Source organism: Heterodontus francisci, chromosome 25 (assembly GCF_036365525.1).
Source record: "Heterodontus francisci isolate sHetFra1 chromosome 25, sHetFra1.hap1, whole genome shotgun sequence".
Taxonomy (NCBI): Eukaryota; Metazoa; Chordata; class Chondrichthyes; order Heterodontiformes; family Heterodontidae; genus Heterodontus; species Heterodontus francisci.
In genome coordinates, this window is record NC_090395.1 from 40,571,248 (window position 1) to 40,593,044 (window position 21,797).

General features: G+C 43.0%; 1 protein-coding gene across 7 annotated transcripts in view; it reads right to left on the bottom strand.

Annotated features, from left to right (window-relative positions):
* The window catches only part of LOC137383840 (synaptotagmin-B), a 691,314-nt gene that overhangs the window by 266,455 nt on the left and 403,062 nt on the right, over nt 1-21,797 (bottom strand). Inside the window, exon 1 of one of the 7 annotated variants that reach the window (XM_068057133.1) lies at nt 18,874-18,908. The exons of the other annotated variants lie outside the window; for them this stretch is intronic. The gene's annotated coding sequence lies outside the window, so the exon portion shown is untranslated. Of the gene's footprint in view, nt 1-18,873; nt 18,909-21,797 lie in introns of those variants that run through there. 7 annotated transcript variants of the gene reach the window in all.

The following is a 21,797-nucleotide window of genomic DNA, read 5'->3' on the forward strand; positions in this document are numbered from 1 at the left end:
ATGTTATATGCTGAAAAATGGGGTACCATTGAGAAGAAAAGCTGCTCAGAAGTTTCATGGGCATAATGTACCCGCCCCATTTTGGCATAAGAAAGAAGTTGCATTTGTCTCGAGCCCTTCAGAATCTCAGCACATACGAACATACGAATTAGGAGCAGGAGTCGGCCAAACCTCCCAAACCACTTCACAATCAATGAAGTACAATTGAAATAAAGTTTCAGTTATGCAGGGAAACTCAGCTGCCAATTTGCACACAGCAAGGCCTACAAAGAGCAACGAGGGAATGAAAAGATAATGGGGGTGAAATTGGTCTTCACCAGTACCACAATTCAGGCCCTTGGCGAATCAGCAGCCATTTTGTGCTATGCTCCGTTTTTTTTTTCTGTTGACTTCAATGCAAAGAAAACGGGGCATGATATAAAACTGAGCATTGATTTGCTATAAGTCCATTTTGCGCTTCTGGTGAAGACCAATTTCATCCTCAATCCATGAAGTGTATTTCTTTTCTTGCTTACGAAGGAAGGATGATAGAGCTATTAATTAGATTCTATTAATGCAGCTTCTCTGCCAGTATCTATCGCAGCCATTGAGCTGCACAAAATCCCAGCAGGCAACAGAATAGTTGTGGCAACTCATTAAAGCAAACATTTTTTTTTACAGAATTAAATATTAAAATACTTGTATCTGTGAAGGAAATAACTTCAATGTGCCATTGATTATAACTAAACATAACACCCAATCTATTTTCTAGGATATAATCAGCAGAAAAGGAATGATTCTCATATTGTGTTCATTTTGAATGTGTAACAATATTCAATTGTTTCTTCATAGAAATAAAAATAAAATTGGTTATTTGATGCATATTTCAGGGCCTTCAAAAATAGGGCAGCTACTCATACACCAGTGTCACTTCAAGCCAATATAATTTATATAACGTGCTTAAAAGAATAAATAAAAAATCCTGCAGATTATCGTGGCACAAATTATTTTGTATTTACAATAAACTAACAGATCATCCTTAGTATTGCTTAAAATACGTCAGAAGATATCGGATGCTTTGGATGTCTCTGCTAACCTGTGTATCCACAGGAATAAGGGCAGACCAAAACTGCAACAAAAAATGTCCTCAGTTTTTCTGCTGCCTTAGTGTTTTCTGTAATTTTGTAATGGCCTGCAAAATAGGCTGCCAGGGTTCCCATTGGAAACGGGCAAGAACCTCTGCAAAGGAAGGAACTAAGCAATGTTCCCTCTGACTTTGGCGTGTTTTCACTGTGTGGTCCATTTAGGAGTGATGCACAGTCACACATGAACATATCTTAAAGGGAAACTTGCTTGTGCATGGTCTGTTTGTTCCCTGCACAGCACATTCCTGATTGCTGTGTGGCCGCGCACATACACAGCTTAGAGGGAACATTTGTGCCTTGTCATACAAGGGGACTCGATTTAATTTTTACTTGAAAATGAGTAACTCCTGTGCTAAATGAGCCCCATCCACTGACACTGAGTGGTAAGCAGTCAAACCAGCATCCATAAAAGGAGCGCTGAAACTTGCTCAGAAAAAGCCAACCTTCAGCTTTGTGGAAGTTTTTGTGGGAGCAGGATGAGCATGATTACATGTCCTGCATATCCAGAAAAATCACCCTGACTACTGTCTAACCTTTGGCCCTCCCCTTTAATGGTCCTCTGTTGACTTGGCTATGAGGATGGTCCAATGGGATTCTTGCCCCTCCCAATTAGCGAGCTACCTATCAGTGCTGGAAACATGTGGACTGCTCACCAAGTCAATGCATGAGGCCCAACAATCACATGGTTCAGGCCTCTCGCTGGTGGCAGCGAGTGGGTTCTCCGATTGCTCCACTTGCCGGATGGTAAGAACCAGAGGATACAGACTTACAAATCATTAAAAGTAGCAACACAAATTAATAGGGGCATGAAGAAAGCAAAGAAAGCACTGGGGGTAATTAAAAGAATTGAAAAGCTGAGAAGTTATGTTAAACATACATAGAGACTTGGGTGGACCAGAGGTAATCTTGCAGAGTGAATCACCTACTTGTTTCACAGACTGTCAGATTTTCTGAGAACAATGGAATAAAAATTGGGCAGGCTCTTCAATTTGTGGGCAATCTGCTGTGCCAGGTTTGCTGGGGAAGTTTTGCTTTAGATAGATGACTGCTTGTAAATCCCCAGCTCTTCGCCAAAATTCAGGAAAAACTAGAAAGAAAGATTTGCCATTTCTTTTGTTATACATTTTAAAATTTATATTTACTTGAGTAAGAAATCGTGATGCCTGACATTAAAAAACAAATTGTTGGCTAGAGAAACAATTTAAATTGATGTTTTGAAGTAATAGTTAAAAAAAAACCTGAAACCTATTCCATCAAAATAATTTAACCAGAAGCTTTTCTTTTTAAAAAACTGACAAAACACTCAGATTTATGTAGTGCACTGATGGTATTGCCAATTATTCTTCCTGCCAATATTTTCCATTACTGTAAGCAGAAAACAAAAAATCACCGGGATCTTAACCCGAAGGGAAGAAAGCTATTTTAATTAAATTAGTTTCTTGAAAATGGTGATGACACAGACCATAAAATCTGGAACTAGTTAGAACACTTTATTGTAGAATGCAAAATCCCAGTCGTTGCTACGTGTATATTGTATTAAAGGCTGGAAATAATGGGTTTTTGCATTAAACTATGCTGAGAGGCTTTGACAATAAAATTGGTGAATCTCCTCTTCAGGATAGAGCTTTGTCCTTCTCATAATGTCACGAGCTGAAAGAGGAGGAGATTTATTCAGAATCCCATGCAGCAAATTAAGTGAAATAAAAAGTTGCAACCAATGGCAGCACATTTAAATTCATAATTGAGCTACCCACCGATGAAACAATAGGTGATGTTTGGGATGTTATAGGCAGAATTATGTTTAGAATGTGATAATGTTACCAGCAATAGGAAGTAACATTCCAGGAGTAGTCAGCAACTACACAAATGTGTCAAAATAATTAATTGCCATTTTGTTTGACTTCCTAATGCATTTTTCACTAAAACGACACAAGACAAAGTTTTACTCTAATCATTGCAGCCAAATGTTTTTTTTAATCATTATTTTGATTAATATTAATATTAACAAATGGGAATTTTGCATGTTTGATACAAAAAATGCAGTGAAAAAAAAATCTCAACAAGTTGTTCATTTTGCAGTTGAATGAGTAACAAAGAACAAATCATTCATTTTACTTAATTACACCATCACATCATTTGTGTACAAAAAGAACATGGAATGATGACCCAGGTGCCTTGAATAAGTGAGAACACATTGCTCTGAGTAGAATGGGAAACATTAAATATGATCATAGTGAGTATTGTAATGAAAGGAAGCATTTGACTACGAGAATTTAGTGTCCCTTTCACTCATTACTCATCCGATTTGTTCCCAGGTGTGGCAACAAATCTTACTTTATAGCACACTGGATTGGCACAATGGTCTGATGCACCACAGGAAAATGCAACGTAGGTTTGTGCTTATGATGATTCACCACACAGTAAGATTCGGATCACATTGCCGACATGAGTAAGAGGTAATGAGTGAAAGCTGGCTATTACCCAATGAGAAAAGATAGAAAATCAATAGGCATGTCACACAGACTACTTTCATAAGACCTGTGGATGGGGAGGCTTGGCAAGATTCCTTCCGTGGCAAGGAAAAAAATTGTCTGTACTATATACTTCCTGAGGCTGAAAGGAGTGCCACGCTGTAAAATTGCATAATTGGATGAAGATCTTTTTACAGCCATGTCTTCCTTCTCACTGCAGTTATACAACCATATCTCTAATCAATCCTTCCACAGAAGCTATCATTGCTGATGATCATAGACAGTGAAATGGGTTAGGGTGCACTGCAGAGGCAGGAATAAGTGGCTACTGTTCAGCTCATTCAACAGTGAAAATGGCAGCACTGGTTTAGATGCAGAAGTTATTAATCTGTTTAAAATTCATTTAGTTAAAAAAATACATTACAGATTTTTAATTGATGCAATATACTAAAACTTAAATATTCCTTTAAGTTTTTTGCTAGTTCTTTTTTATATGCTCCAATTTTAAATTATACAATTTTTATTAAACATTTGTTATTGTAAACCTGGATTTGATGGATACTTGGCATTTCAATCTTAGTTCATTAATTGATTGTGATTGTGAACAAATTACTAAGACCAGCACACTCAATTTGTAATTGCTTTTGTCAATTGTTTTAGAACACAGGGCTGGATTTTGTCCTCGCCCTGGCATTGGGTTCCATGGCAGGGAGAAGCCTGAAGGTGGCTCCGGATGAGGCCCGCCACAGACCTCAATGTCATGAGGGCCTAGCCGGATCCTTCTAGCGGCGGCAAGGCTCCGTGGTGGCACCCTGCCGCTGGGCAACGGGACCACAATTTAAATATTCAAGTGAATAAAATTATTACATTTAAATAGACTTGCCTGCGAATTTTGAAGGCCCACCGCAATCTTCAGTGCGGCGGCCGGCACACTCGTGCCTTCGGATCCCCGTCCGGGGAAACGTGGCACCACTCTGGTGGGGAGGGGGGAGGAGGTAGGTTTGCCAGTGCGGGGGTGGAGGCACTGGGTGAAATATACATAATGGGTGTCGGGGATGCTGGGAAGGGTTGAATCTTAAACTTTGTACAGTTTTGCGGGGTAGGTCAGATTTAAAGTGTAAGTGTGTTGTGGGGGGGTAAGGGCAAATAGTTAATGTAATGGGAGTTAGAAATTTATTTATCTAATTTTGACCAGCAGGGCTGGCTGCCCTTTAAAAATGGTGCCAGCGCCTGCGCATAGACAGTTGATGCCATTGCCGGGGATGGTCAGCCCAACCCCTCCACGAGATTGGGGACGGTGGGCCACCCCAGCTATTTAAAAGAGCCGCCACGCTTGAGATTGCATTGGCTCTTTGGCGTGCCTCTCGCGCGGGTGGGCCGCCATTTTTAAGCTCGTCTCCGAGATTGGCGGTGGGCTCCTAAAATCCAGCCCACAGTCTTGGTACCATTGCTATACATTGGACTGTGGTGTAGCATTTCATAAACACACCTGAAACATTATTAAGACAGATTCATCAATTATGTTGCTCTTGCACTGAAATATAAATTCAGTTTGTGGATTGGAAACGATTCGATTATTAACCTCAGCAGTTTACAGAAAAACAGCAGCTTGTTACAGAATGTACAAAAAAAATCTTATTTTCCATAGTGCTGTCTTAAATTAACTGCAAGTCCAAATATGAACCATTTACACATTGCTCCCTGGCAAAATCCCTGACAAAATCCCTGTCAAACCTCACTAAAATAGATCATCTGGTCATTATGCCATTGCTGTTTGCGGAGCCATCTCGTGTTTCTTTCCTTCCTTCCTTCCTTCTTCCCTCCCTCCATCCATCCAGTCCTCCAGCCCTCTCTCCCTCACCAATGTTCATGTTATCATTCTCCAACTACTGTGATGCTGGAAGCCATTTTAAGAATCGAACAGGCTTTAATGAGCCCTATCCAACAGAATTATCATCACTAATCGATCATTTTGGACAATGCTATTTTGACCAGTTTTGCTTGTCTCTGGGTTTTTGAAGTTTATGTTGTAATTTCTGTGTTTACACATTTTGAGGTAGTGGAAAATGAGGACAATACAGAACCTGAGATGATTTTTGTGCCTGATTAACCCCAAACTCATACTTAGTTGGAGGAGGGTCAATTTCAGTGGGGTGGCAATGGATCTGGCACAGGTAAATTGGAAATAAAGATTGGCAGGCAAAATTGTAACAGAACAATGATCTGCCTTTAAAGAGGAGATAGTTGAGGTATAGTTGAGCTACTCTTGATTATTTCAGGGGTAATGCTGTCCTTCTCAGGGGCTTTTCCATTGGCTAAAGAATCAATGGCATCACTGAGTTCCGATTTTGTTGGCTGTATGTCCAGCTCATCCATGACTGGCAGAGACTGGGCTGCATTGAGGGCGGTCTCAGTGACAACATTTTCCCTGGAGTACAGTTCTAGGTAGTGCTCCATCCAGTGGTCCATTTGCTTGCATTGGTCAGTGATTGTGTCCCCTTATTTAGATTTGAGGGGGGCGATCTTCTTGATGGTTGGCCCAAGAGTTCTCTTAATGCCATCATACATTCCTCTGATGTTTCCGGTGTCTGAGGCCAGCTGAATATGACTGCATAGGTGTTGCCAGTAGTCATTTACGCAGCGCCTGGCTGTTCTTTGTGCAGTGCTTCTAGCTGCTTTAAGTGCTACAGATGTTAACTCGCTGGGGGCTTTCTTGTAGTTCAGCAGTGCAATGCGCTTAGTGGCTATGACAGGTTCCAGCTCTTCAATGTGAGATTGAAACCAGTCTGCATTCTGCTTCACACGTTTGCCATAGGTGGTCATTGCTGAGTCATAGATGGCGTGTCTGATGTGGGCCCACTTGGTCTCTGCATCCCCTGTAGGAGTGTTTTGAAGGGCTTTTTCAAGTGAATTTAGAAACTTAAGAAACAGCTGTGGATAAGAAATTCTGCTCGTGTTGATGCGCGGGCAGCCCTTCTGCTTGGAGTGATGTAGCTTCTTTGGTTTGAGTCTAACCTTGCTGCACACCAGGGAGTGGCCAGTGTCGCAGTCCACACTGTGGAAGCTGCGTGTGATTTGAAAGTTGTTTAAAGAGGCTCGCCTTGTGACAATGAGGTGCAGCTGGTGCCAGCGACGTGATCTTGGGTGTCTCCATGAAACCTGGTGACAGGGTTTAGTGTGAAAGAACGAGTTGGTGATGCAGAGGTTATGATAGATACACAACTCAAGCAGTCTCTGTCCATTCTCATTCATCCTTCCAATGCCATAGCACCCAAGGCAGGAGGGCCATGAGTCATGGTCGGCCCCAACCCTGGCATTAAAGTCCCCCAACAGGAACAGATGTTCGGTATTGGGGATGCTACTAATGATATTATGGAGTTCCTCATAGAACTGGTCTTTAGCTTCAAGCCTGCTATACTTTCAGCACTCTACGAACTGCTTTGCCTGTGCTGGGATGAGGGAGCAGTACCACAGGACATGCGTGATGCCAATACCATCACCTTCTTAAGAACAAGGGTGACCGCGGTGACTGCAACAACTACCGTGGAATCTCCTTGCTCAGCATAGTGGGGAAAGTCTTCACTCGAGTCGTTTTAAACAGGATCCAGAAGCTGGCTGAGCGTGTCTACCCTGAGGCACAGTGTTGCTTTCAAGCAGAGAGATCCACCATTGACATGCTGTTCTCTCTTTGTCAGCTACAGGAGAAATGCCGCGAACAACAGATGCCCCTCTACGTTGCTTTCATTGATCTCACCAAAGCCTTTGACCTCGTCAGCAGATGTGGTCTCGTCAGACGACTAGAAAAGATCGGATGTCCACCAAAGCTACTAGGTATCATCACCTCATTCCATGACAATATGAGAGGCACAATTCAGCATAGCAAAGCCTCATCTGACCCCTTTCCTATCCTGAGTGGCATGAAACAGGGCTGTGTTCTGGCACCCACACTTTTTGGGATTTTCTTCTCCCAGCTGCTCTCACATGCGTTCAAGTCTTCAGTAGAAATAATTTTCCTCCACACAAGATCAGGTGACAAGTTGTTCAACCTTGCCCGTCTAAGAGCGAAGACCAAAGTATGGAAAGTCCTCATCAGGGAACTCTTCTTTGCTGACGATGCTGCATTAACATCTCACACTGAAGAGTGTCTGCAGAGACTCATCAACAGGATTGCGGCTGCCTGCAATGAATTTGGCCTAACCATCAGCCTCAAGAAAACAAACATCATGGGACAGGATGTCAGAAATGCTCCATCCATCAATATCGGTGACCACACTCTGGAAGTAGTTCAAGAGTTCATCTACCTAGGCTCAACTATCACTAGTAACCTGTCTCTTGATGCAGAAATCAACAAGGGTATGGGAAAGGCTTCCACTGCTATGTCCAGACTGGCCAAGAGAGTGTGGCAAAATGGTGCACTGACACAGAACACAAAAGTCCGAGTGTATCAAGCCTGTGTCCTCAGTACCTTGCTCTACCACAGCGAGGCCTGGACAACGTATGTCAGCTAAGAGCGACATCTCAATTCATTCCATCTTCGCTGCCTCCGGAGAATCCTTGGCATCAGGTGGCAGGATCGTATCTCCAACACAGAAGTCCTCAAGGCAGCCAACATCCCCAGCATATACACCCGACTGACCCGGTGGCGCTTGAGATGGCTTGCCCATGTGAGCCGCATGGAAGACGGCAGGATCCCCAAGGACACATTGTACAGCGAGCTCGCCACTGGTATCAGACCCACCGGCCGTCCATGTCTCCGCTTTAAAGACGTCTGCAAACGCGACATGAAGTCCTGTGACATTGATCACAAGTCGTGGGAGTCAGTTGCCAGTGATCGCCAGAGCTGGCGGGCAGCCATAAAGGTGGGGCTAAAGTGTGGCGAGTCGAAGAGACTTCGCAGTTGGCAGGAAAAAAGACAGAAGCGCAAGGGGAGAGCTAACTATGTAACAGCCCCGACAACCAATTTTATCTGTAGCGCCTGTGGAAGAGTCTGTCACTCTAGAATTGGCCTTTATAGCCACTCCAGGTGCTGCTTCACAAACCACTGACCACCTTCAGGCGCTTACTTGTCTCTCGAGACAAGGAGCCCAAAGAAGAAGAAGAAGTTGAGGTACATTCCCACTAGGGGGAAAGGTAGGTCAACCAAAGCCAGAGCTTCCTGAATGACAAATTTGATAGGGAGTAAGATGAAGCAGAAAAAGGGTGCATATGACAGATATCAGGTTGATAATACAAGTGAGAACCAGGCTGAATATGGAAAGTTCAGAGGGAAAGTGAAAAGGGAAAGAAGTACGCAAAGAGAGAGCATGAGAAGAGACTAGCAGTTATCATAAAAGGGAATCCAAAAGTGTTCAATAGGCAGTAAGAGTATTAACAGGAGAGATGGGGCCAATTAGCAACCAAGAAGAGGATCATGGAAGCAGACGGCATGCCTAAGGTACCAAATGAGTACTTTGCATCTATCCTAATCGAGGAAGATGCTGCCAAAGTCATAGTAAAAGAGGAGGTAATTGAAACACTGAATTGGGCTAAAAATTGATAAAGCTGAAGTATTAGAAAGGCTGGCTGTACTTAAAGTAGATAAGTCCCCAGGACCAAATGGGATGCATCTGAGGATAGAGAGGGAAGGAAGAGAAGAAATTATGGAGGCACTAGCCATAATCTTATATTTCTTCTTAGATAAATGGGTGATGCCAGAGGACTGGAGAATTGCAAATGCTACACCCTTGTTCAAAAAAAAGTGTAAGAATACACCCAATAATTGTCACATAATCGGCTTGCCAGCAAAGTTGAAGCCCATGGAATAAAAGGGATTGTGGCAGCATGGATATGAAGTTGGCTAAGTGACAGGAAACAGAGAGTAGTGGTGAATGGTTTTTCAGACTGGAGAAAGGTATACAATGGAGTTCCTCAGGGGTTGATATTAGGACCACTGCTTTTCGTGATTATACATTGATGACCTAGACTTGGGTGTACAGGACAACATTTCAAAATCTGCAGATAACACAAAACTTGGAAGTATTGTGAACTATGAATAGGATAGCGATGGACTTCAAGAGACAAGTTTGTGGAATGGGCAGAAACGTGGCAGATCAAATTTAATGCAGAGAAGTGTGAAGTGATACATTTTGTTCAGAAGAACAAGGAGAGCCAATATAAAAGGGTACAATTCTAAACAGGGTGGAGGAACAGAGATATCTGGGGGTATAAGTGCACAAATTGTTGAAGGTGGCAGGATGAGAAAGTGGTTAAAAAAGCATACAGGATCCTGGGCTTTTTAAAATAGAAGCATAGAGGGTACAAAAGCAAGGAAGTTATGGTGAACCTTTACAATTTCATGGATAGACTGGAGAAGCAGGGTTGTTCTCCTTGGAGAAGGGAAGGTTGAGAGGAGATTTGATAGACATGTTCAAAATCATGAGGAAGCTAGACAAAGTAAATAGAGAGAAACTGTTCCCACTGGTGGAAGGGTCAAGAACCAGAGGACACCAATATCAGGTGAATGGCAATAGAAGCAATGGTGACATGAGGAAAATCTTATTTACGCAGCAAGTGGTTAGAATCTTGAATGCACTGAGAGTGTGGTGGAGGCAAATTCAATCATGGCTTTCAGAAGGAAATTGGTTAAGCACCTGAGGGGAAAAAATTTACAGGGCTAAAGGGAAGAGGTGGTGAAGTTGAAAGGGCCAGCAGGGACATGATGGGCTGAATGGACTTATTCTGTGCTGTAACCATTCTCTGATTCTATTCTATGATTCTGAGCAATTTTACTGCAGATTTATTACAGATCAGATATGTGTGTATGGGTGTGGGGGGACACAGTGGTGGGTGGGGAGGGTGGCTAATTTTCATAGTTACTCTACTCCACAAGGAATTCTGAAACCCTGGAATAAATATTAGTACCATTATTCTGGAGACTGAAGTACTGAAGTTCTTGTGCTTTTCTTCTGGACTACAATCTTGATTATAACATGACCTGAAGTGGCTTGGACTGTTCCCCTGCACAATTCCAAGAACTGTTTCTAATGTCTCTCTAAAAAATTCATGTCTTTGTTTCACTTATGCTCAGAATCAATGTCTTTCAATCAGAGCAAGCTGTTAGCTTTTGCTAAATTATTTATTTCCCACTCAACACTATGAAACAAACCATGAACCTTTTATGCACAATGTTGTATTTCCTTGCCTAGTACAAGATAAAAGCTAGCACTATGAGGGGCTTCGATCTTCTTGTTTTCCTTCCTTTGCCTTTTATCATACTCAGCTTCAACCAGCCTCATCCCTTGGAAGACAGCAAGTCCTTTGGGAAACAACCACAGACACACAATTGGAAGTTTTGCCGGATGTCTGGTTCAGGTTATACTGCTACTTCAGAGAATCTCTGGATGCTGCTTTCCTTGTTTACTTGCCATTTGCTCTCTCTTTTCCCAAAGGCAATGACTGTAGCTTGGTATGGTTCCTTGGCCGCAAGCAGCACTCAGACACATCATCCAGGTGGCCAATGTTGATGTGTGGCAATAGATGGTGAGCTTAAGTGAGTCATTTATCCACAGACAACATCAGCGCCAAATCCTGTTCACATTCCAACATTCACGTCACTGGATATCAATGTCGAGAAGGAACCCTGGCTGATTTCCCCCCTCCCTTGTAGTGCTGCTCAGGGTAAGGTGAACTAATCCAGCACAGACCAAGAATCAAACTTGGTACCTTCCTTGGTTCATATGACTTAATACATTGCTGGCTTTCTCCTTTTACAAACCACACCAACAGGAAAGCTCAGCTCTGCATGTCAAGCCTGGTGGGTTGTTATAATTTTGGTTTGTTCTTTTAAGATGACTGCATATTAAATCAAACAGGCTACACAGTACAGTAGTCTCAGTACGCCAAGAGATGTAGAAATACATGAGTAATGATAACTGGCAGAATATGCGTGGAACAATGTAATCTGAGCTTCAAATTTACAGCTAGCTTTTTGCCGCATGTCACAAAGGTTGAAGCAGTATTTGTCAACATACGTTTTCTGACAGCATAATTCCCAGATATGTTCATGCCACTGTTAGTTTCCTTTTACTTTCCCCTATTTGTGGAACCATAAGGAATATGAAACAAGACGGTGAATGAGAACTCACTGCTACAGGTAAAGTATGAAACAGAAAACTTTGGTTATGCTGGGCTCAGACCTTAGTAAATGGCGGGATCTGAGTCTGCACCCAGAATTCAGCTCGAAACAAACTCCCTTTCTCAGCTTCAGTCATTTGGAAGAAATGGTGAGTAAAGGCAAGGACTGAGAAATTGGGCTCGTTAGAACCCATTTTTTGAGCATGACAAGTGCCCTTAGAGATTCAAAATGGTGTCTGCAGCACACGTGCACAGCGGTGGGGTGAATAGCATCAGACACCATATTGGTGAGAGCATTAGCATGCACAAAGTGAACATCCACTAGAAGTATGCGCAATAGGAACATTATGATGTCAGTGTGCAATGCTGATTTGACACCAGCAGTGCCATTTTGGAGCCCAATACGCCAGCTAATGCACTCTGTTAACTTTTCACAACTGAAAGGGATCATCAACTACTTGCAGCTTAGTTGCTGGTTGATTTCTTCTATCTGTTGCTATGATTCTGCAAGTGTTTGATTCTTTGCATTGTTGTTTTAACTTGCAAAAGCCTACAAGGAGTGGTGTGGCAGGTGCTCAAGGATTTCTTTGCTGATTTCAGTTGTTACCAGACATCAATGTACAAGTGGGCATTCCCCTTGGAATACAGCATGACTTGAAGACTGAACAGAGGTTATGCAGAGCAGGACACACTGCTGGAAGAGGGAAAAGGAGGAGGAAGGAGAAAAGGGCTCTCAGCAGGATTATCTGCCCAGGGTGTTCAGGGAGCAATTCTCTGACCTGAACCTCAGCGAGGAACAATATGTGAGACACCGTGCACTTTAGTAAGGACATCCTCAATGAAATATGCCACCTGCTGGAGCCACAACTGCAACCTCGGCGCAGGACAAGGACTGCATTCCCAGTGGCTATGAAGGCAACCATGGCAATGAACTTTTATGCATCTGGCTCCTTCTAGGCTGGAGCTGGAGATATTTGCAACATCCCACAGTTTGCCATCCACTGTTGTGTAACGGAGGTCACTGAGACTCTCTGTTCAATGTGAACTAACTACATTTCATTTACTCAGGTAGCCAGAGGTAGCAGGGAGAGCAAGCATGCACTTTCGCTAGGATTGCAGGTTTTCCCATGGTGCAGAAAGCCATAGGCTGCATGCACATCACTTTGCAGGTGCTGCATGTCAACTCTGCCCTAAACTGGGACCGAAAAGATTCTATTCCCTTAACATCCAGCTTGTGTGTGACCATAGGCAGTGAATCATGCAGGTGAATGCCCAATATCCTGGCAGCAGTCTTGATGCTGTCATTCTGTGGCAGTCTGCTGTGCCAACTGCATTTGAGCCAGTACAGCAAACAAAATGGTGGCTAGTGGGCGACAAAGGCCATCCACTGACTACATGGCTCATGACTCCGCTGCACAACCCATGCAAAAGTGGGCAGCATGCATACAAGGAAAGTCATGCTGCCACATGAAATGTCATAGAGCAGGCTGTTGGTATGCTGAAACAATGGGCAGTATTTAATAGAGGCGAGGGGGGTCTCGCCTGCCAGCTGAAGAGCCGGCAAGAGCCCGCCCGCCACCTCTTTTCAGGAAGACCCACTGCATTACATGCTGATCAGGCACTTAACTGGCAGCAGCAGGCCTTCCCGGGATTAAGGACCCCAGGGACTGAAGTACTGCCCACTGAGAGCTGCTGGCCAATCAGGGGTGTCAGCTCTTTTATTCATCAGCGCCAGTGCGGAAGCAGTGGCTGCTGCTAGTAATACACCCATTTGAGGCTTCGGATCGTTGATGGACCCAGGCTGGAGATGAATGATAGCAGAAAGGGTTTCGTGGGATGGGGGCCATGGGTGAGGGGAGTGTAGGGTGGGGTCGGCAGCAAGAGCAGGGGTGTGGGTCTCAAGGGAATCCCCCCTTCCCAACTCCGGGTCCCTCAAACAGGAACTCAGTACTATAAATGAGGAATCCCCCCAATCCCCACCCCTCGCCCCCGCGAGCTGGCAAGCAACCTGCACAGGTTTATTCACCGTGCTTCCTGCATGGCAACAGGCCCGACCCCCGCTGGGCTAATACTAGCGGCGGCAAGAAGAGCCCCTTAATTGGCCTTAATTGCCCACCTAAGGGCTTCAATTGGCAGCAGGACGGAAAGGCCGTCCACAGACTTTCTCACCACAGACTTAATTGCTCTCCCCACCTTCAAACTCGCCATGGAGGGGAGCATTAAATCGAGCCCAATGTTTCTGCTGCTCAGGAGGACCCCTGCAGTACTCAGCAGAGAGGGTGTCAAGATTTAGTTTTTAGAGATACAGCACTGAAACAGGCCCTTCGGCCCACCGAGTCTGTGCCGACCATCAACCACCCATTTATACTAATCCTACACTAATCCCATATTCCTACCACATCCCCACCTGTCCCTATATTTCCCTACCACCATCCTATACTAGGGGCAATTTATAATGGCAAATTTACCTATCAACCTGCAAGTCTTTGGCATGTGGGAGGAAACCGGAGCACCCGGAGGAAACCCACGCAGACACAGGGAGAACTTGCAAACTCCACACAGGCAGTACCCAGAATTGAACCCGGGTCGCTGGAGCTGTGAGGCTGCGGTGCTAACCACTGCGCCACTGGTCTGCTGCATGCTGCACAGTCTCACCATCCTGAGGGGCATCTCTTGCCACCACCTCGAGGGCAAGCAGCTGAGGAGCAGGAACACGAGGATGAAAAGGAAGCTGAAGGGAGTAGACAACTTAGACAGCCCTTTCTGGCTGTGATGCCCATGAAGAACCTAGCTGAGTGCAATACCAGTAACTGCAACCACTATTTCCCATCCACACCTTACTTTTCCTGTCACTCACCATCACAACGTCTGCTTGGCCACCACAAAACAAACATTCCAAACCAAATTTATTAAAGAAATGATGCCGTATTGCATACAAAAATCAGCTGGCCACCCTTGTGCATTCCCTTAGGCCCTGTCAACCACCGTGGGGGGAAAAGCTCGGTTAAAGTAAAAGGAAGATGTATCTGGAGCAATGATGTGAAAGATGATATTGTCATAACAGATGCAATGGAGATGGGGAACTGTGAGAGTGGAATAGAGGCCTTACAGAAATCGGAATGGGAGGAAGTGTAATCAGCATGGCTGTGGGAATAACTGGGCTTATTGTAATTTTAAAATACATTACAGGAACTTCCCTCCCAAACAGAGGGATATAAGTAGGCTTTTAAACAGGCACTCAGCATCTGAAGCCATCAGGACCACATTCCAGAAAAAGATACAGGCAGAACACATCCACAAGCACTTCTTATACCCAATCCTCCCCTTGGGAAAAGTGTTTTAAAATATAAAATATATCGTTAAAATATCAAATATAAATTTGAGGAATAAAACTCTCATGAAGTGGAATAATCCAGCAGGTGGAATAATAGAAGCAAAAACATTAGGAAAGTTTAAAATGCTGCCAGGCACTATAATAGGAAGTGTTAGGGCACAGGCGGGAGAAGCTTTGATGATCTGACCAGCTTTTTCTTATTCTTTGATGTGATGATGTTTTATGTTCTAAACAGCAAGCCCTAAAATGACAACAATTTTTCAATAAAAAAGGCAGTTTCCTATTTTTGAGATTTGTAATTCTATCCCCTGAAAGAGAGGAACAGTTATTGAAGAAACGCTTTACAGAAACTTCCATTCCAAAGAGAGGGATTTAAGTAGTTTTTTAAACAGGCAACATCCAGCACTTGACTCACACACCACGAGCAGTGACATCTGGTCTGCATGATTTGGGAATATTAGTGGTTAAAGCTTCAGTGAACAGAAGGGGTACATGCAAATATTCCAGCATTAATCTTCTACTCGCTCATTGTCCAACATGACTGTCTCTGGTTGCTAGATTAATGCACTGTCAACATGCAGAAAAAAAAGTCTAAGACTGCCAAAAGGCTTTACAAAAATCGGGAACCAACAGCATGCTCTAGTGTTTTATTGATGAACTAAAATTCTGTGCCTGTTCTGCAGTAACAGCCACAGAATGCAAGCTGATCACAATGGTTTAATTGTACCTGAAGCAAACTGCAGCCAGGAGAAACAATTATGGTTCCCTTGTTGTGAAATATATTCAACAGTCCAAGCCAATGTTCTCCACAGTGCAGCAGCAGCAGGCATTCTTAACCCTCGGTAGAGCATTTTATTTGAGTAACCTATTGAAAATTGTCATTAAAAAAGCCCTCTAAACCTAGAATGCCTTTTAATGACAGGTAACAAAGCAGAATTTTGTTTTTAATCAAGTACAATTTGCATATAGTGTTTGATTTAGTAACTCATGCAAAACGGAAAATATCTGATAAAAGTCCAGTCCCACAACCTGATAATTGTGGTAATGATGTTCGACCAGGCCAACCTTCATAAATGACAGGAGAATAATAGTAAAGGTGTTCCTTTCAAGGCTTATTCACACTACAAGTCAGTGGGAGCCAATAAATGTAATCATTGTTCCAAATTTATGGCTAGAAATAAAAATGGTGAGCACTGTGTTTGCAGGCATGAAACCCTTATTCTGAGCCCTGTCTACGCCAGCAGCATTCAGCGCTCTGTTACTTTGAGGTGCTACAATGAGTGCCACACTGCAACACCACTGGATTTTATTTCTGGCAGCGCTGGTCTGCATCGGCAGTGTGGAGATACCACTGGGACCCCCCAGGAAAATGGCTCAGGATCATGGGTTTAAATTGCCTGATTGATTTCCCATATGAAGCTTTGCTCCCTTAAGTAGCTGAGTCCTGGATCTCTAGGGAAGTGAGGTTGTGGGGGGAGGGGCTGGGGGGGGGGCGGGTGTGTTGCTGGATTTTATAAGCAGCATTCAATTCTGAGTGGTATCTGACTTGGAATGAGCAATAAAAATGAGTGTCAATACATAAAATTCAATGCAATGCAGCATTGCTATTTGACACGTGTGTGCTATATCCAAATTATTGCAACCAGTGAAGCTGGATTCTACTGTATTGCCAAACTGAGGTGAAGTAGTGTCATAGGACTGAATTTTACCAGCTCTTTGGGGATGGGCATCGACTGGTGTGCCTGACATTTCACCCATGCCATATTTCCAGCGGCAGGAAGGCTGGCAGACAGCACGCTCGCCCAGAGCCCAACTGAGCCACTTTGGCCAATTAAGGGCCTCTTCCTGTCTCCATTTGCATTTTACCACTGGCTGGCAGTGTCCCAGTGCGCTCCTGGTAGGACCTCTCCTTTTTGAGCACAGAGGGGCACCTCGGCAATGGTGCCACCTGCCCTCAGCAACCCACCTGACCCCCTCGCAGGGGTCTGCCTGACTGGCTGTGGTTCCCCCAGAATTCACTCACCTGACTTTGAGGGCACACAGCCATTAATGCACCCTCATCCCTCCAGGTGCAGCGCCAGCAATGGAAACCGTGAGTGGAGCAGGCTGCTCAGCTGCCAGTCCTCTGATTGGATCAGAAGCTTTTGGGGATAGGCCAATGCCCTTAGTAGGGATGGAAGCCCTGGCGGCAGCCAGTTAACTGGCTGCTGCCAGCAAAATGTGGCACCGGGTCCCACCGCCCTTCAACGTGGGGTTGCTCCCCCCGCTTATGACCCTGGCGGTGGCATCCCTGTCACCTCCACTAAATGCAGCCCATAAGGTCATAGAGTCCTTACAGCACAGAAGATAGCCATTCAGCCCTTCAAGTCCATGCCTGCTCTTTGTAGAGCAATCCAATCAGTCCTGTACCACTGCTCTATTCCTGTAGCCCTGCAAGTTTATTTCCCTCAAGTTCCTATCCAATTTCCATTTGAAATCATTCATCATCTCTGCTCCCAACATTCTCGTAGGCAGCGAGTTCCAGGTCATTACCACGCACTATGTAAAAAAAAGTACCAAAATCCATGGAACAAAGTTGAAAATAGGAAAGGAGTAGATGCGATACATCAAGTGGTGATTAGGTGATGCCAGTCAACGTTCTGGCGTTAGATTGATATCACAATATAACTGACTATATTAATTTGCAAAATGAACACAAGGGCTGTGTGCCAAAATATGGCTGTTTGGGAAATTATTTAACAAATATTCTTTTAGGCATTCTTTTAAAACAGATTGTTAGAAATGGAGTGAACCACAATTAAGCATTTACTGGGATTATAATTTCCCTGTAGAATGAAAAAGGCTTTCCTGAAGCCCATTGGAACATCTTACATATGTAGAAGTTCCAAGGATGCCTTGCTGCAATTAGACAGGGCCTTGGTGAGGCCACACCTGGAATAGTGTGTGCAGTTTTGGTCTCCTTATCTGAGGAAGGATGTTAATGCTATAGAGGGAGTGCAGAGAAGGTTTACCAGACTGATTCCTGGGATGGCGGGGCTGATGTATAAGGAGAGATTGAGTTGATTAGGATTATATTTGCTGGAGGTTCAGAAGAGGGAGGGGGGATCTCATACTGTATATTTTCGAGAAGGAGTTAGATATAGCTCTTGAGTTCAAAGGAATCAAAGGATATGGGGCGAAAGTGGGAACAGGCTACTGAGTTGGATGATCAGCCATGATCATAATGAATGGTGGAGCAGGCTCGAAGGGATGAATGGCCTACTCCTGCTCCTATTTTCTATGTTTCTATATTTTCTATGTTTCCAACCTAAAGTGGATGACATCCAAACATGTTATCTTTAGGCACAAACTCAATAGGATCAACCATTTAAGATCAAGGACAAAAGAACCCTAAAAAGGTTTATTATTAAAAAGCGCCACAAGAGGTTATAGTCTTTGTGTAAGGTCACCTGTTCCTCCATAAAAAACATTTTTATTATTTAATTAAATATGACATAACAAAGGTAGATTTTAATAAAAGATAGTGAGATTTTGAATAAATTATATTAAATACAGACACCAAAAAGATGTTACAGCAACATTGATGGCCTAACTGACTGAATATAGAATGAGAAGAGTGCTCAATTGAATGCAAAATGTGAAGTTACCCAAACTGATCCATTCCAGGTTCATTTATGAATTACTACTCCTTTAAATCAATTGGAAAAAGCATGCATCAATACTATTTTATGTGTTTCCAAATTACTTCCCTGCTGTCACAGTGGCTAGCAGCAAATCACAGTCATAGTAGCTATAACCACATCAACAAAGATTAATTGGTTTCAAAAAATACCTTTCTTATGCCCATCTATTTCTCAACGAGACGAGATGTTCCCAAGTTTTTGCATTTGCCATTCAGTCAGTGATGTCTGTTCTCACCCAAACCTCAACCATAAAAAGTTTTGATCAGGTGGGTTGTGTTTAGTTTGTACATAAAAGCTTGGCCAAATATCCATTTTACAGTCAGCATTCAATATATAAAAATAAGCCCACACAGATACAGTCAAGCCTGCTTGTGTAGATTCCCAACATAATCCAATTATAAAATCATGGATTAATTTGCTGATAATTGTTTTACTGATTCATTTGCTGAGATAACATTGTAAGGGTAGGACTCTGCCTTTGACAATGCAGTAATCTGAGTAAATTTTAAAATGTAAACTGCATGTTTGAACAGACCTCTCTGTCTAAACAGGCTGGTGGTTTTAGGGAAGTGTTTGCGATTGATAACTAACAGAAATTTGTGAGCCACATCAACAATTGCTATTGTCTGTAAAAGATTGATAAGCTCAGCTCGTACATGCATGAGCAAGTGAATGATGTAGCAGACTAAAGCTGGTAGAGAGAAGGGATGCCTCTACCGTATGTGGACACAGATGAATGGACATATGAAACTCGATAAGCTTAAACTAGCAAAGATCGAGATGATTGGATTCCTGGAGTCGGATAATCAGGGATCATCAACACTTCAGAGAATAAAGAGGAAGCATTATGATAGGCCCATTGCAGAAGTAGAGGAGAAGACAAAGTAGAATGACTTGTGTGAGTGGATGCAAATGCTGGCTAAATAAGCCTAACACCTGCCTAGTCAAGAAGATATCTGGCTGTGCAAGTGGACATAAATGCTGGCTGGAGCCTAACACTTGCCTAGACAAGAGATGGTAGACTACGAGGACATTGCATGCTCTTCTGCCAATTGCCCATGTGGGTAATAACCTATTGGGACCATAATCTGCTGACATGATATACTACATTGTTTTGATCTCTGCTGTGTAACTATAAAGGCCTTTTGTCACCAATTGGTATCAGGTCAAATCCTTAAATAAAAATTTAACACCATCGAACTTGCATAAAAGCAGGATTGAACACCTAGTGCAATGTTACTCTTTCTTCCTGTTTCTGTCACTTTTTTCTGGCTTAAACTCATGGTCTATATTTTTGTTCCATATCTCACTCTTACTCATGTTGCTTAGCATTGGTTAAATGGCTTTATCACCCAACTGAGCATTGTGACTGAGAAGGGGTCGCAAATCCTGCCTTTTGTAGAAAAAAAACCTACCCTCCAGACCAGGAAGTAAGTAAAAATGGAGCAGGATTCATAGAGAAGGCAGAACACCTGAGAAGGTAAATGAAGGAGAGAGAAAATTGAATAAAAAGCAAGAATGCATGAAAGCAAGGGGAGAAATGATCATCATTTGCTCTTTGGGATAATGATTGCAGTTCCCATCCTGAAGTAGCAGGGCTAGAGAACAGTGAGCTTTGCATTGGCTGAAGTCATGTTACACCAACCTCACTGGATTTTTACAACACTGGTTTTTCATTATTTCCTACTTGATAGCACATGAAGGAGTATACAATCCCAGGTGGCCTTGAGGCCAGTGTTTACTAAGTGTTATAAGATGTGTGGGGCAGTAGCCCTACTGGTTAGATAGGGCTATGACCTTATAACCAGCTCCAGACCTCATGGAGACCTGGAATTGCATCATCAAAGCTGAATCCACAATAAACCCAAAAGCCCAGCTCTAAACATAGCACACTGACCAGGGGAATAAAAATCAACTGAGCAAAAGTCTAGAGTCTAAATGCACAGCAGTATGAGCAATGTAATTAACTGAATGTCTTCACCGCTGGAGATTAGTTTCCCTTCTAAAGATTGTGATTAATGAAGGTTTTAAAAAGAATTAATTGAAATGTTAATACCCACAGTGATGAAGTAGTTAAATGGACTCATCAGACTAGAGAAGATGAGTGACAGAATTCATTTCACAGTAACCTTTACAAACCACCTTAAGGATGTAACCTTCTCCACCATTCTCTGGACTGGGATCAAAGCTGCATCCTCAAAGATTGAGTGGCAGTTTTGTAGACAAAAGTTTAAAAAACACTTTTGTTACCATTTCCTAGCTTTAAGAATTATAACGCAAAATAACTAGCCAACGCTAGATTTATAATTCTTTGGTTAAAACAGCTATGTCTGTTGAACTTCAAATTTCAAAATTAAAGACTACATAAAATTACATAGAACATATTTCATACTGCACTCAACATCCAATCATCTCCCAGTGTTGATTCCAAAGGGGTTGGACTAAATAAAGTTACAATTGCTTTTGCAAGATCATGACATTTGAATAAGTTAAGCACGCTAGGTATGGAGGTTGCATAGTGCTGCATCATCGAATGGTACGTTATAACTTTATGCTGCAGGCATTTTCTGCATTGTCTTGTGAGATCCTGATTTCAGTTTTGGTCCAACTAGTCTGTGCTGGTATTTATACTCCACACAACTCTCCTACCAGTCTATTTACCTCACCAGCCTAAGAGCATATCTTTCTATGCCCTTTTCTCTCATGTACTCATTTCGTTTCCCTTTGAAAGTATCTAAACTATTTGCCTCAACCACTTCCTGTGTTGGTGAGTTCCACATTTTAACTACTCGCAGAGTAAAAAAAACTCTTTATTTTCCTCTTGGATTTATTAGTAACTATCTTGTATTTATGGCCCCTAGTTTTGGATTCTCCCACAAATGGAAACATTCTCTTTCCAAATTTACTCTGTTCAACCCATTCATAATTTTAAAGGCCTTTATCAGGTCACCGCAACAAAAAAGCCTCAATCTGTTCAATCTTTCCTGATAGCTGTAATCTCTCAATCTGGTACCATCCTTTTTTTAAATTTTGTTCAGTGCTTCTATGTCATCTTATGTAGTGTGGAGGCCAG